The 15,930-nt window shown below is 43.1% G+C and overlaps 2 protein-coding genes across 4 annotated transcripts in view; one reads left to right on the forward strand and one right to left on the reverse strand.

Moving 5' to 3' along the window:
* Positions 1-7,529, reverse strand: part of mbtps1 (membrane-bound transcription factor peptidase, site 1) — an 86,067-nt gene extending 78,538 nt beyond the window's left edge. The window contains exon 1 of one of the 2 annotated variants that reach the window (XM_078400491.1): positions 7,458-7,529. The gene's annotated coding sequence lies outside the window, so the exon portion shown is untranslated. Of the gene's footprint in view, positions 1-7,412 lie in introns of both variants that reach the window. The other variant, XM_078400490.1, reaches the window with a different exon arrangement.
* Positions 7,530-7,802: 273 nt separating this feature from the next.
* The window catches only part of znf319b (zinc finger protein 319b), a 41,658-nt gene continuing 33,530 nt past the window's right edge, over positions 7,803-15,930 (forward strand). The window contains exons 1-3 of one of the 2 annotated variants that reach the window (XM_078400494.1): positions 7,803-7,897; positions 13,690-13,862; positions 15,716-15,896. The gene's annotated coding sequence lies outside the window, so the exon portion shown is untranslated. Of the gene's footprint in view, positions 7,898-13,555; positions 13,863-15,715; positions 15,897-15,930 lie in introns of those variants that run through there. The other variant, XM_078400493.1, reaches the window with a different exon arrangement.

Below are 15,930 nucleotides of genomic sequence, written 5' to 3' on the forward strand. Positions count from 1 at the left end.
CGCACACCAACACTATCCTACACCCACTAGGGACAATTTTTACATTTACCCAGCCAATTAACCTACATACCTGTACGTCTTTGGACTTAAGACTTTACTCAAAACAATTTTTTTAACAATTCTACACCTTGGGACCTTTTTAGTCATCTGCCATAATTCTTCCAGATGTGCCTTCACACGTTGTTTAATAACGCTTGTGAAAAACTAGTTTTGCAATACTAATGAAGCTGCACAAAGACAAGCATTCTTGGTGTGGCAACCAGGAAAATGCAATCTCAGGGGATAAATATCACAACCAACGAAATACCTTGAGTTAAAGTAACGTACAGCACTGACACTGACAGCTGGATCCTCCAGCAATATCGATCTATACTAATCTCATTTATGAGCAATTGGTCTATTCCCTATGCCTTGGTGATTCAATTGCTGATCCAGATGCTTAGAATATTGAACAGTACAGCCTAGAAACAGGCCCTTTGGCCAACAATGTCCATGCCAAACATGATTCTGTTAATCTAATCTCCTCTTATGCATGTGATCCACATCCCTCCATTCTCTTGATGTCCATTTGCCCATCTAAAAGCCTCTTTCATGACACTATTGTACCTGCCTCCATCATCACTCCTGGCAGCACATTCCAGACATCCACCACTCTGTGCAAAAAATCATTGTCCCTCTTACCTTAAAGCTATGCCCTCTAGCCTTTGATATTTCCATTCTGGGAAAAAGGTTCTGACTGTCTGCCCTATCTATGCCTCTCATAATTCTATATATTGCACAGGTCCCCACTCAACCTACGACACTGCAGAGAAAGCAATCCAAGTTTGTCAAACCTCTCCTTATAACCAATATCCTTTAATTAGGGAGTTTTCTGCTAACTTCTGCACCCTCTCCGAAGCCTCTACATCCTTCCTGTGATGAGGTGACACTCCATCTCCTATCACCAGACCAATTTTGGCCAACAGGCCATCTTGTCTTGGATCCAATAGCTTCTAAACCTTTAAGACCAGCCTTTTATATAGGATCTTGTCATAGGCCTTAACATACACCAGGGGCGCCGTCAGCAATGGCAGCCTTGCTGACGGTCTGTCTGTCTTTTTGTTATTTTTAGTGTGTTTTTAAAAGTATATGTTAATGTTCTCTGGTTTGTTTTATGTGGGGGTGTGGGTGGGTGGGTGGTTGGGGGAATTTTTTTTTCAATCTCTTACCTTGCCGGAGACCCGATTGTTTTCCGGATCGTATTTCCGGTCACACTGCGGCCTAACATTATGGAGCTGGAGGCCTTGCTCAAGACTGACTTTGAGTCCCACTGCAGGGCCGTGAACCTATCATTGGAACTTGCAATCCCTTTCCTAGGATCGACGCTCCAACCACGGCCTCCAGATTTCACCATGGAGGAGCTTGCAGTCTCGGGTAGAGACTGATGTATGGGAAGCTCCAAAGTCGCAAGAGACTTGACCAGCCCCAACCCGGAGTCCGATCGTTTGGCGCGTGGGAGCCGAGATCCCCCCCGATACGGGAGCTTGATCGTCCCGATGCGGAGGGCCCGACCGCCAGCTACGGGAGCCAAGATCGTCCCGTCAACGGAAGGCTCGAGGTCCCCGACTGCGGGAGGACACATAAGGGAAGATATTGAACTTTTTTTTCACCTTCCATCACAATGAGGAATGTGGAGGAGTCACAGTGGTGGATGTTTATGTTAAAATGTATTTTGTGTATTTTGTTGCTTTTTATTGGTATGACTGTATGGCAAATCAAATTCTTAGTATGTCACAAAACATACTCGGCTAATAAAGTATGATTCTGATGAAATCCATGTTAACCACATCAAATCCCACTGCCCTCAATATATTTAGTTACCTCTTCAAACTAGGCAGACAAGATCTCCCACCAACCAATCTGTATTGGCTGTGCCCAATCATCCCTGCCTTTCCAAGTAAACATTAACCTGTTAACAAAATCAAGCTGTCAGGTATCTTAAAATGTTAAACTCCTGTCAATTTTTACACTCTCATAAACATATGAAACTGTCTTTTTGGAGTTATTGGCCCAGAACGTGTTGAATGGCTCAACACTTGTATGCTTATATCATATCATATCATATCATATATATACAGCCGGAAACAGGCCCTTGCATGGCAGAGGATAACACGTTCAATTAAAAGTGAAATGTATTAAAAATGTTTAAGATATAGTTATGATTAATTTTAAAAAAATTAAACTCATTTACACCACTGATCCCTTATTGAGGCAGAAGAACGTCATATACCTGCCCTTCTTCCTCACAGCCTTTCCTCGCCATTCAAAGGAAATTGTTGATCCTGCACAGCTATAATTTCAATTCAGAATAGTGCTCAGCTTTCTCATCTGTGCATTCATGGAGCACAGTATTCCTGTCAATCCGCTGTGTTGAAGTCCCAAACACACACCTAATTACAAGAGCATGAGCCAGCAACTTCATTAAGATGATTCAGACCATAAAATCAGCTTCCAACAGTACATCCAAGTTTTTATAACTGCAAATTAAAAGATGTCTTCCCTCGCCTTGCCTCCCATGTCTTTGTTTGCCAATTAACTTAAATCATTACCTATAGTTTCTGACCCTCCTTCGATGAAAAGATTCCCTCTAATTACTTGAAATGGGTTTTAAATACATCTTATTACATCTTCTTAATGATCTCTGCTATAAAAAGGATAAGCAAATTCAGTCTGAAGATGGATTTCGACCTGAAACGTCACTCATTCTCTCCAGAGATGTTGCCTAACCCACCGAGTTGCTACAGCATTTGTGTCTACCTTCGATTTAAACCAGCATCTGCAGTTCTTTCCTACACAAAAGGACAAGCAAATTCTACTACTTTGGTGCCATCTTAGAAACTTCTTTATTACCCTCTCCCATGTTACAATCCCTTTGAAATATCCAGAAATGCCCCCAAAAAACTAGTCTGGGAGGTGGTACCAAATAGGTTTAATAGAATGGCACCAAAGTAGTTCTCCAACTAGGACCTAACTAGTTACTTAACAGCTTTAGAAGAACAGCCTTTGTATTTCATATCAATTATCATTCTGCTGCTGCCTCCACTGCCGATCCTCATCTGCACTCCAGCTGCTCGTGGGCCACGACCATTGATTTCACTAATCCTCACCTATCCCCTGGCCGCCAGCAGGCTGGGCCGTCAACTCACCAGGATTCCAGGCCCAGTTCCAGACTGAGTCTGAAGAAGGGCCTCTACCCGAAATGTCACCCATCCATGTTCTCCAGAGATGCTGCCTGACCTTCTAGGTTACTAAAACACTTTATGTCCTTTTGTGTATTAACTGGCAGCTGCAGTTGTTTGTTTCTACTACTTGCATAATGATAATACCGTACTCAGATATAGTGGAGAATCGGCATTAACAGACACCATTCCCCCCCTCCTCCTCCCCCCCCCCCCCCCCCATGGTCCGTTATAATGAGGGTTTACTGTATCAGAGATCATTTGTTTACTTAGAAGCAAGCAGGAAAGTATAGTATTCCAATCAGAGGGCTCAAGACATGTTGAACCATAGTGGGTTAAAAGAAAAAGCAACTGGCCCATTTACCCTAGCATTGAAAGCAGAGACTTTTATTCAACCTGAAATTACACGAGATTGTGTAGCAAAACAAAAAGTTCACTTTTCGATTACAACAGTGACTCCGTTTCATTACCTTTGGAAAATGTTCAAAAGGGTGCAAGAAGGTTGTTTGCAATTATACTCATCCCCACTTTGAGCATGTGGACAAAAGTTAAAAATACAATACCTGAAAACATCCATTATTTTCAAAGCTCATGACAGAATGGCTCACACCTTCAAATCCTGTTGAACAGGACAGAAATGCCTCACCCACTTGGCAATGACAGCAGCCAAGGAAAGAATGATTAACAGATGGTTACTTCAAGAGCTGTTGTAATTTACTACCCCCATAAATCACTTAGCCAATATTTTTTTCACTCCAGATTGCACATACATTTAAATAAAAAGATGCTAAAAATGAAACAGAAAAACATACACAAAATCATGGCAAAGTATGTTTTGGCCCTAATCTTCCCAATGTTTAAACTATTATCCAACAACAAGCCAGTTCCAGTTTCCCAACCCTCCTGAGATAATCTGCAGCATGTCAAGAGTGCTACATTGTCATATGCATTGAAAATGGTACAATGAAATGCTTACTTGCAGCAGCAAAACATGTCTGTAAGCACAGTACTCTACTCATAGATAACAAACAAAAACTTAATTTATAACTCCAAAACTTGGATACAGGAGTTATGGTACTAGACCTGAAATCGAAAAGGTGAGTAATACAGTAAATAGCAAAAAATAAAACATGTAGTATGCAAACCACAACTACAGGAAAAACGAATAGCAAGATTGGTCATAGAAATTCAGTTTATTATTGCCATCCTTAGCCTATCTGGTTTAAACTCAGTCCGGGTATTTCAGCAGTGGGCTATCAAGCTATTCAAGTTGAAAGAACAGCTAACTTCTCGCAGAAGCCAGAAGGCAACAGCTATGCTCTTACCAAATCTGTGCGTATTTTGTGGATAATTAAACTGTTAATTGTTAATAATATTTACTGTTAATAAAATCTAAAAATATTTCACTTCTAAGTCTGGATTAAAATTAATTGCAAAACAAAAACCTTCTAACCCACCTTTTCCAAAAAGAATTAAAATAGGCATTCATGAATTCTAAAAAGAGAGGAAACTGCAGATGCTTTTATTTTGAGCTTGAGATACTCAACAACTTGGGCAGGATCTGGAGAGGGTGTGGACAGGCAATGTTTCAGACAGAGGAGTGGGAGAGAGTATCCAACTACCACACCAACCCCAGGCTTTACCCCTACCCACCTCTCCTTTCAAAATTTCTCCCCCCTATTCTTATCAGTCTGAAGAAGGGTCCTGACCCAACATGTGGCTGTCCATTCCCTCCCCTCATGCTGCCTGATCTGCTGAGTTCCTCCAGCACTTTGTGTTTTGCTCAAGATTCCAGCATCTGCAGTTTCTTGTGATTCCATTCATATCTTTAATTCCAATTGCCTTATTGCCTTCCATACAATTCTAATTGTTGATAATCGTTGTCTGTCAAACTTCTGTTGGCTTGATCTGGTGAAAAGTTGAGCGAGGGAAAAAACAGCCATCACTACCTACCAAGAGAAGGTATTTTGAGAGAGCTACTAGTACCAAATATTCTTAACAACTCCTGAAAAATAACCAACCACTAGAAGTGAGATTACTGATAGAAAATGTTAAAATTCCCAACATGAGCTGTAAAAACAGATCAAACCCCATATAGATACAACACAAATATTAATATTTTATAAAACATACTAGCCTCCAAATGTCAGACACCAAGAACTTATATTACACCGACTGAATTAATTAAGAAGATAGATTGAGAAAAGCAAAGGGATGTTATAGTTGAAGAAAATTTAAAACCATACAAACCCAGCACACCCAAGAGGGCCTGTAACAATGGCACAGTCAATCATTTTGGTTGTGGGCCAGACATTGGAAATTTCAGCACTACCAGCAGCCCAAGCCTTTGACAACCAACAAGGTGCTCATTTTCTTGTAATGTTGAAAATGTAGCATCTAGGACGAAGGTGTGGTCCAGGAGGAGAAAAACAAAAAAAATGTTTTTGCAAGTGGCCCAGGGGGTTGCAAGTTCAACAAGCAATGTGATACTACCATTGCTGAATTAGAGGAGAGGGGATTGAGCATTGTCAATGAGAAGTATGTTTGTTTTTAGTTTAGAGATACAGAAACAGGCCCTTTGGCCCACCGAATCCATGCCGAACAGCGATCCCCGTGTACTAGCACTATCCTACACTCAAGGGACAATTTATAATCTTAACCAAAACCAATTAACCTACAAAACTGTATGTCTTTGGAGTGTGGGAGAAAGCTGGAGCGCCTGGGGAAAAAAACACATGGTCACAGGAAAAACATACAAACTCTATATAGACAGTGCCCGTAGTTGGGATCCCTGGCTCTGTAAGGCAGCAACTCCACCGCTGCACCACCGTGCTGCCTGATTCAGCTTACCTGGATTATCCGATCCAGTAACATGCATTGGAGGGAGTGACAAAACACGGTTGTTATCAGGGCAATTATGTCTACCTTACTCCACAATGCACGAAATGTGTGTTCCACTGAAAACAACATCAGGAATATTAAAGAGAGACACTTAGTGCTGAAGTGGCTCTGCAGGTTAGGCAGGATCTCAGGAGAAAAGGGGCAACATTTCTGGTTGGGGCCCTTCTTCAGTCTGAAAAAGTGTCCCGACCTGAAGCATCGCCCATCCTTTTTCTCCAGATATGCTGCCTGACCTGCTGAGTTACTCCAACATTTTGCGTCTATCTTTGGTATAAGCCAGCATACGCAGTTCTTTGTTTCTACATCAAGTGCTCCAGCATACGTCTTAAACCAGAAGCACCCTTTGAATTCTAATGTCATGTTTCACTCCAAAAATGATCACAATTCTGCTCCTTTCCCCCAAAAAACTCTCCTTACTCCCCCCAATCTGTCATGTTTTTATAAAACATAGATGAGATCATGGTTTTTTAAAGAGGAGGAGGTGCATGTAAAAATTCACAAGATATCTTTACCATTCTAAATGAGATAAGTAAATTGGTGGTTAGAGGCATCGACCAGAAAATGCAAAAAAAGTGGTTATCACCAATTTGTGCTTGTAGCAACACAGTAGATAGCGTTGTTCCTCCTTACATTTCACAACTGAATTCATCTCCATGTCAGTTCCAGAAACAGCTGGGAGCCTACCCTTGAAAGTTTGAAAACACAACCAATCACCCAGATTTTGCATTTCGTACTGCAGTTTACATTACAACCGCCATTCATTCGCCATAAAATAAAACATAGATCACACTAATATTAAAAACACGTGATTATTGCCCCTTTTTGTTTTCTTTAAAGGGCACGTTTTTTTTGTTGCAGCGTTGATTGACATATCGAACCGCACGAGAATACAAGTAAGTATTGCAACAAATGAACAACAATGTTTTTAAAAACTACGGTCAATAAATTGAGCACCGCCTTGTGCAGCTAAGTGCCCTGCCTGAGCAACAAGAGTAGTGGCTACAAGGAGGGACACTGCGAGGCCGAAACCCTCCTTGTAGCCGGCGCTGCGGCCACTGCACTGCCACCGACACCACGGGGCTCATGAACCTACGAGGCCTCTCTTGATCCCAGCATCAGCTGCAACCAACGAGAAAGGTTGCAGTAAACAGCGAGGCAGGAGGCTCAAGCCCCCGGCCTGGCTGGCCCTCCGATGGCCTACAGCGCCCCCGTTCCCCGAGCAGTCTATTTGTGAGCAATAACAAGGCCCGCGTCCCCACCGACGGCAAGCGCACGGCATCAATCGGACATTACCGCGAAGCCCGTGAACAAGAAGAGGCAGGAGCGGTCCGGTCATACCCGGCTCGACCGTCACCTCCCGGTGGCTCCAACGATGCTCGAGCAGCGCTGACAACCCCTCGGAACGGCACGCCCCCTCAGGGTGATTGACACCGACCCGGCCAATCACAGCCGTGGACACGTTGGACTAACGGCGCTGCGGGCCAATTGGTGTCGCCCGCTGAGGTGACGCAATCACGTTGGGAGGGGGGGCGGGCCGAGCCCAGCCGACGGACGAAGGCAGTTCCCGGTGCCGCCACACGGGGCACGGGTTGGCAACGCTTAGAGCAGACGGTTGCTGCAACTGCCCTGGCGCTGTTCGCAGAAAGCCGGCAGTGAGGAGAAAAGCAGTAAACACTCAGAAAACGCAGCAGGTCAGGCCGCAACTGTGGGACGAGGTGTCCGTAGAAGGTGGCGAAGCGGTAGAGTCGCTGCCTCACAGCGCCAGATCCTGATTACGGGTATTGTCTGTAGAAGTTGTACGTTATTCCCGTGACCGCGTGGGTTTTCTCCGGGTGCTCCAGTTTGCATCCACACTCAAAAGACGGTTGGAAGGTTAATTGGCTTCGGTAAAAATTGTAAATTGTCCCTAGTGTGTAGGATAGTGTTAATGTGTGGGAATCGCTGATCGGCATGGACTCGGTCCGGAGGGCCCGTTTCCCCGCTGTATCTCGAAACGAAGACACTTAGAATCTTGTTGAACTGTGGGGGGAAGAAGGAGAAGGGGGTGGTGGTGGAGTGGTAATATCTCTGATAAGTGAAGCTGCAAACATCTTATGGGAAAAAAAACAAGTTTCTGGAGGATCAGTGGATGAGGCAATATCTGTAGATGAGTCGTGGTCTCTTGTGTGTTTAGAGATACAGCATGAAAACAGGCCCTTCGCCCCATTGAGTCCTTGCCAACCATCAATCAATTCTATTTCTATGTTATCTCATTTTCACATCCACGACCTACCCACAAGGAGCAATTTACAGAGGCATATTAATCAACAAACCCACACGAGTTTGGGATGTGGGAGGAAACCCGAGGAAACTCCACACAGACAGCACCTGAGGTCAGGAATAACAATAGACAATAGACAATAGACAATAGGTGCAGGAGTAGGCCATTCAGCCCTTCGAGCCAGCACCGCCATTCAATGCGATCATGGCTGATCACTATCAATCAGTACCCCGTTCCTGCCTTCTCCCCATACCCCCTCACTCCGCTATCCTTAAGAGCTCTATCCAGCTCTCTCTTGAAAGCATCCAACGAACTGGCCTCCACTGCCTTCTGAGGCAGAGAATTCCACACCTTCACCACCCTCTGACTGAAAAAGTTCTTCCTCATCTCCGTTCTAAATGGCCTACCCCTTATTCTCAAACTGTGGCCCCTTGTTCTGGACTCCCCCAACATTGGGAACATGTTATCTGCCTCTAATGTGTCCAATCCCCTAATTATCTTATATGTTTCAATAAGATCCCCCCTCATCCTTCTAAATTCCAGTGTATACAAGCCCAATCGCTCCAGCCTTTCAACATACGACAGTCCCGCCATTCCGGGAATTAATCTAGTGAACCTACGCTGCACGCCCTCCATAGCAAGAATAACCTGGGACTCTGGCGCTCCACCAGCTGTGACACTCCTGCCTTCAAAGTTATCTGGTCAATGGGTGAAGAGGAGCATTGAGGGAGTGAGAACATAGACAGAAGATTGTAGGAGGTGTGGTGTAGGAGTTGTGAATTACAGAGCAGGACGATATGCCCAAGAGAAAATTAAAAAATAACAAATAAGTTAAACCATTATCGTAAACCATAGTTTGTGTCTTGATCAAGATTCTCGCATCTGCAGTTCTTTGTGTCGCCTGAGTCATTATCATAACCTGAGTAACTCAGCAGATCAGGCAGCATCTCTGGAGAAAAGGAATAGGTGACATTTTGGATTGAAACCTTTCTTCAGAAATCATCAAATTCAGATGATCATAGTGGGTGACTGATATAGACAGAGAAAGCAAGTTACCTGAAGTTGGGGAATTCAATATTGAGTTCAGGAGGCTGCAAAGTGCCTTGGCAGAAGATACCGTTCTTCAAGCTTGTGTCAGGCCTCATTATAAAAGTACAGACCAACAGGTCAGAGTGGGATGGGCATCTACAGTCTTCTTTCGTATGTCAACTACAACAATCAAATGTGGCAATTGGTGCTTCAGAGTACTGTAGTTGAAACTTTGCTGCAAATTTTGCCAGTTCTGTAGAACTACCCAGGGTGGATGACGAGGATGTAAAGCAGCTCTCGCCCCGGCATCTACAGTGACAGGCAGGGCCGTCTTAACGCATGGGCCTGATGGGCACTTGCCCGGGGGCCCACGAGCATGGGGGCCCCATGCTGATCTGTGTATGTTAAGTGACTTGCAATAAATAAATACTACTTTAAAAATGTAGGTTCAATAAGTGCTTTTTTCGCAACATTTTCGGTCACTAAGTGCTTCTCACAGCATCTGTAAGTGCTTTTCGCAACAATGTAGCACCCTAAGTCCATCGCTAAGTGCTTTTCGGGTAAGTGCTTTTCGCCGGCACGACAGGGGGCTGGTAGGGAAAGGGGGGTGGGGGAGAGTAACGGTAGGGGCCCCAGTACACTGCTTTGCCCGGGGGCCCATAATGCTGTAAAAACGGCCCTGGTGACAGGCAGGCAACGGAAGTTCAGGATCACCCCTGCAGACTGAGTACAATCTGCATTTGACTTCTTCAGTGGTGAGGAGACCACATTGTGAACACCGATACTAGAATGGAAGAAGTGCAAGTGAATCACTGCTTCATTTGGAAAGACATTTTAGGTTGGTTTTCTTTGACATGCCGGGCAGGTCTTCCTGTTTTATGCTCCTCAATTAAATCTCCACTGTTATAAAGGAAACTTCTGAAACCTGGCAAGATATTCTAGTAACCGAGGTGTGGAAAATGAGCATGCTTATGCCATCTGAAGCCCGGCGGGGGCTTCAATGTCGGGAGCCCCGACCGCCCCGACGTGGCAACTCCAACAGCCTGACCGTGGGAGAAGACGGCAGGGAAGAGAAAAGACATTCTGGCCTTCCATCACAGTGAGGAGGGGATTGGAGGAGACTCACTGCGATGGATGTTTCTTTTGTTTGGTGTTAGTTTATGATTGTATGTGTTATTGCATTTTTTATTGATTATTCTTATTGGTCTTATTGTTGAACTGCGGGTAATTTTTCATTTCACTACACATTTATGTGTATGTGACAAATAAATGACTATTGTTAATCAGAAAATCATGTGAGTGGAATGTCAGGTTTAAGCATAGCAATGCTTTGATAGTTTCAGCCCTTCATTTGGTCATGGCAACAGGGTGCTCAGTGATAGCCAACGTTGTTACTATTGCAGTGTTTCTTATATACTGGTGCACCTGGCCACCTGCTGGCAGCTAGTGCTGTACAGCAGAATGGTTATATTATGGTGCCAATATTTTCATCATCCCAACTAGTTCACTGATGTCTATTAAGGAAGCAAGAAAAATGATGCTGATCCGAACAAGTCGTTTTGATTAGAGAGGAGCACAATTTCTGCAGATGTTCCCCAAAACCCACTGTAACTTTGCTGGAGACTAATAGCATCTCTAAAGAATCGGGATCGATGGGGCCTCTCAGTTTAGATATACAGCTTGGCAACAGACCCTTCGGCCCATCGATCACCCATACACTAGTGTAAGAAACTAACTGCAGATGCTGGTATAAATCGAAGGTATTTATTTCACAAAATGCTGGAGTAACTCAGCAGGCCAGGCAGCATCTCAGGAGAAAAGGAATGGGTGACGTCAACCATTCCTTCTCTCCTGAGGAACCCATACATTAGTTCTATCCTACACACTAGGGACAATTTACACAAGCCAATTAACCTACAAACCTGCATGTCTTTGGAATGTGGGAGGAAACCGGAGCACCCAGAGAGAATCCACACGGTTACAAACTCTATATAGACAGCACCCATCATCAGGATCGAACCCGGGTCTCTGGCGCTGTAAGGCAGTAACTCTACCGCTGCGCCACTGTGCCGCCGTTTGAGTCTCCAGGACTTCTGCTGGTCTTTTGCTAAATTACAGCAATATGTTAGGTAATGCCCTCTGTTTTTTTCAAGCTGCTTCGACTCATGCTGTCACCAAAGGTTTGTGCAGATGCAGCCTCCAGTTCTCTTCATTCATGCCTAGAAAAGATCCCCTCTGAAATTTTCAGGTGTTTCAATGTTTTCTGACTAAATTTTTGTGACTCAGCCCTTGCACTGAGATACAGAGTAGAAATCAAATTAGATGAATTCAATGATTCGAGGCTGAGGTGAGGCAAGGTAGGCCAATAATTGCACTTCCATGGCAGGTGCACACATGGACAGAACTAGAGACTTGATCTGCATAAATCATCGGTGATAGAATGAGATGAAGGAGTTTGTAAAATATTGAGGAGTTTCTAATCTTTGTAATGGATACACCACAGGAATGATGGCAGGATTTTAGAGATCGTGTAGAGGAGGTTTACTTGAATTAATTTGTTTTAATAGTGTACACACTTATGTTAGTAAGGCTGAGGTTGCTCCCTGCATATCAGCAAAGATTAATGGATTGATTGAATTAATTTGATTGAGAGTCAAATCGAGTTTATTGTCATGTGCACAAATACAGTTGGACACCGGTACAATTAAAATTTTGCTCACTGCAGCATCACAGACACATGGACTCAGACAACACACAAAAATATAAATTATACATAGAATCATATGGCAAGGAAACAAGCCCTTCTTCAAACGTCCACTACGCTGACAAAGGTGCCCCTTCTAAAGTTGTCCCATTTACCCGCATTTGGCCCATATGCCTCTAAACCTTCCCTATCCATGTCCAAATGTCTTTTAAATGTTATAAATTATACATAAATTCCGCAAGACAGTAAAAAGACCAAAAAAGGTATAAACTAGACAGTAATGCAAAACACAATTAGCGAAAATAAGTCCACGTGGTCCAAAAGATGTGGATGGATGGAAGAAGAGGCAGAAGTGAAAAGAAGTAAATATGTTTTGATCTGGAACAGTCTATGTAAAGAGAAGGTGGAAGAAGATTCACTAATAATTTCCAAGAGGTTTTTGATAAATACTGGAAGAGAAAATATGGGCAATACAATTGGATAATTAGGTAGTTCTTTCCAAAAGGACTGGCAATGGCATAAATGCATCTCTTTGTATTACAACATTAAATAATTATATGTAGTCATTCAGCATGGAAACAGGCCCAACTTGCCCCACACTGACCAACATGTCCCATCTACACTAGTCCCACCTGCCTGCATTTGGCCCATATCCCTCTAAACCTATCCTATCCATGTACCTGTCTCAATGTTTCTTCAAAGTTGCGATAGTACCTGCCTCAACTACCTCCTTTGGCAGCTCATTCCATATACCCACCACCCTTTGTGTAAGAAAGTTACCCCTCAGGTTCCTATTAAATCTTTCCCCCCTCACCTTAAACCTATGTTCTCTGGTTCCTGATTTCCCTACTCTGGGCAAGAGACTGTGCGTTTACCCATTCAATTCCTCTCATGATTTTGTACCCTTCTGCAAGATCACCTCTCATCTACCTGTGCTCCAAGGAATAGAGTCCTGGCCTGCTCAACCTCTCCCTATAGCTCAGACCCTCAAGTCCTGGCAATTTTCTCTGCACTCTTTCCAGTGACAAGCTTGACCAGACAGACCTGACAAAGAAGTTATACCTCTATTCCTGGCGATATCCTCATGGATCTCCTGTGAACTCAATCGTGCTGTCATATCCTTTCTGAAATTATTTTTTGTTATCAGAGGTGCTGTTCATCCCGTGGAGTCAGTATGATGGGTAACAAGTTAAAAATAGATTTAGTATTCAACCCATTGTTATGTTCCTACAATCCAGTGCTATAATTTGCAAAATGTGATTAATTCACGGTTATTGAGATGCGGCTATTAAATTGAAAGTATTTGATTTCAGTTACCTAGATTTTGCTGTTGCAGATCTAGAAGGAACATTTGTTTGCTTTACTTTCCCTTGCCCAAGGCAAGTTAATGAAGTTGAAGCAGATAATGTTGAAGGGTTAATGTTAAAGTTAGATAAAATTTAGAGTCTGAGGAAGGATTCCAACCTGTAAGGTGAGTCTGAAGAAGGGTCCCAATCCAAAGCATCGCCTATCCATGTCCTCCAGAGATGCTGCCTGATCCGCTGAGTTACTCCAGCACTTTGTTTTATTTTTAATAGGTTAAACGTCATTTGGGAATCACACAAAGCTAGTTGTGTGTCAATAGAGCCAACAGGATGAAATGATTGCAGAATGAACAAAGGAAGTAGAGAACGTAAATTCGATATCAAATAAGGCACTGAGAAGAATAAAAAGAGAATCAAAGGATATAAAAAAATAAAGAATAAATAAAGTAAGTAAAAAGAAACTTTTTTTAAAGTTAAGATAAAATATTTACATTTTTGAATTTCCAATTGGGTCAGACTCTTCATCTGTACTTGTTAATTTTTGATGCTAGAGTGATTGATTAATTAATTAACACATAAGAGATAGGAAAAAGTATGAATTGATCTGTGAATTGACCAGACATATTTTCCTGCATGTAATTTAGTTCATACCTATGGTGCACTCACTTGATGACATTCAATTAATTTCACAAGGAGACTCACGCCCAGATTGTGCTTACATGGAAATAGCTACAGGAGTCATAATTTGGACAGTGACTGTTAGGAATTGGTATTTAGCTTCCCCTGCTCTTTGCGTGAAGTACCATCCCTAAAGCCTCCACCATTAGCACCCTGAGATCAGTCCTTGTTCCAACCATCTCTCCCTTGTCTGTATTCACCTATTACCTACCAGGCATTGTCCTGCCCCTCGTCTCTTCCAGCTTTCACCCCCTCCCCTAAAGGTCTGAAGAAGGGTCCTGATCTGAAACGTCACCTATCCATGTTCACCAGAGATGCTGCTTGACCTGCTGAGTTACTCCAGCCTTTTGTGCAAACCAGCATCTACAGTTCCTTGTTTCTACCCTGACATCCACTGTTGATAAGAAACCAGAGTGAATCAAGGAAAGGCAGAACATATAAATTTGGAGTCAAAAGTAGGGAAAAAAAGAAAAAATTGCTTTAATGCTCTTTGGGATTTCAACCAAGAAAAATCAAACATGTTCTTGATAAGCAAAGAAAGGATGGCATAGATGAAGTTAGAGCAGGTGCACGTGAACCTCTGTGTCACCTAACTACCTCCATCCCAGGTACTTTTCCCTGCAACTGCAGGAGATGTAGCATGTGTCCCTATACCTCCTCCCTCACATCCATCCAGGAACGGCAGCAGTACTTTTAAGTGAGACCGAGGTTCACGTGCACCTCCTCTAACCTTACAGCATCTGGTATTCCCGATGTGGTCTCCTTTACTTCGGTGAGACCAAGCGTAGACAAGGCTTCCATTTTGCCGAACACTTGGACTTGGCCTGCCAAGACCTACAGGATCCCCAGTTGTTAACCATTTTCACACCCTGCCCACTCCCATCTTGACCTTTCAGACCTGAGCCTCCACCATTGCCAGAGGGAGGCCACATGGAAATTGGAGGACCAGCACTCTTATTCTACTTGAGTAGCTGAAAACATTCAAATTCTCCAATTTCGGTAATTAACCTAGAAACCTCCAGAAATGTGCTGAATTACTCCAGCTTTTTGTGTCTTTCTTTGGTTTAAACCAGCATCTGCAGTTCCTTTCGACACATAGAATTTCATCCATCTCTCCATCCGCACCCCTTCCACCTATATTCCTTCCTCTGGCTTCAGTTTGCAATTCTTCAAACCTTATCTCACACCGTTTGTCTTTTCATCTCTTACCTTTGTCCAACTGTCTGCCTATCCGAAACCCTCCCTCATCTGTATTCACCTATTACTCACCAAGTTTTGTCCTGCATCTTCTCTGTTCCAGCTTTCTCCTCCTCCCCGCCCACCACAAGCAGTCTGACGAAGGGTTCCCACCCAAAATGTCACCTTTCCACATTCTCCAGAGATGTTGCCTGACCCGCTGATTTACTCCACCACTTTGTGTCTTTTTAGGTGAACTAACATCTGCAGTTCCTTGTTTCTCTCTTGATAAGCAATCTTTCAATGTTTTCTAACTGTCAAACAAACGGTTGCTTTAACCACAAGTTTTGTTCATTTGTAAGCCACAGATAACAGATGGGAATAGCTGTTAATGTTTTAAGCACAAGATTTGCCTGAAATAAAATTCTGTGCTTCTAATTTACAGCTTTTCTCAACATTTTTGTGAAAAAAATCAAACTCATAAATCAGCACCCAATGAGGCAACCCAGAAATCAATTGATGCAAGTTGGAAATTACTTATCAAATGCATATGCTCAGAGTGTATAAGTATTATCCATCCAGAAAAGGGTTGGGCTTTTTTGATTGAACTACAGGTATGGTGAAAGGTAAGTAAGACATCAAAAGACACAAAAAACAAAA

Source organism: Rhinoraja longicauda, chromosome 6 (genome assembly GCF_053455715.1).
Source record: "Rhinoraja longicauda isolate Sanriku21f chromosome 6, sRhiLon1.1, whole genome shotgun sequence".
NCBI classification, from domain to species: domain Eukaryota; kingdom Metazoa; phylum Chordata; class Chondrichthyes; order Rajiformes; family Arhynchobatidae; genus Rhinoraja; species Rhinoraja longicauda.